This window comes from Bremia lactucae, linkage group LG3, assembly GCF_004359215.1.
Source record: "Bremia lactucae strain SF5 linkage group LG3, whole genome shotgun sequence".
Classification (NCBI taxonomy): domain Eukaryota; phylum Oomycota; class Peronosporomycetes; order Peronosporales; family Peronosporaceae; genus Bremia; species Bremia lactucae.
The window spans coordinates 4,166,183-4,167,165 of NC_090612.1; positions in this window are offsets into that span (position 1 = coordinate 4,166,183).

The following is a 983-nucleotide window of genomic DNA, read 5'->3' on the forward strand; positions in this document are numbered from 1 at the left end:
TCACTGAATACCGTGGCGGAAAAGCAGCCAGCAAATGAACCCATACAGGCTTCGTCCAATGTCGTCAGCTCGTACTCCTGCTCGTGCGCAGCACGCTTCTTTGCGTGAAGCGCCAGTACAGTGCGTTTGGCAAACCCATTAGCGCTGAAAAGCACCGAATTTTCGATGATAGAGCTGGACAAAGCCGGCACCGCTCCCTTCCAGAGCGCGAAGAGACCTTCTTCCGTGGCGATGCGGCGAAAGGCGTCAGTCACACCGCTGTACGCATCCTTACTACCTTGTGTTTGTAACCGCACTTTAACAACCTCGAAAGGTAGCCCGGCGTATACGCAGCAAAAGGCACCCATTACGCCTGAGAAGGTCTCCCGAGGATCCAACATCCTGGAAGATGAGGCCGGTAACGGCGGCTGTTAAAGAACCACGATATTAGTTTCCTGATTTGTAATAAGTTTAATTTTATTCTTGTCTGGAAAAGTCGAAATTTGATTTTGTAAATTGTTTTGTCGTTTACATCAAACTTTGTTCATCGAAATATTAAAAATTAAAATATTCAAGGGCAGTATCTGATCGTCACAGTAAGTCATCAGTTGACCAATTATTTTAATGATGTATGTCACCACAAGTTATCATGAATTCAAATATTATTTAATGGGAAAAACTCAGACAAGCTTATTTTGCATACGCCTGTGATTGGTCGGAATTTTGTACCTTACTCTTAAGCCCTAGATCTAAGCTACCGCTACATGTACACCCCTCTTTGCTATTTGTACGCCCCCAACGCTTCGTAGATATCGCGCACGGTCTCAAAGGGCATCTTCGACTCGTTAAACACGAGCACTGTAACGGGGTGTATCGTTACATGAAATTAACACTTAAAGGTTGTTAATCAATATATTATCTAAAAGGTAGATAATATTTGGAGGATATTACTTTATATAGTAATATTCAGAATTCTTATCCATAAATAGGTATAGACCATTATA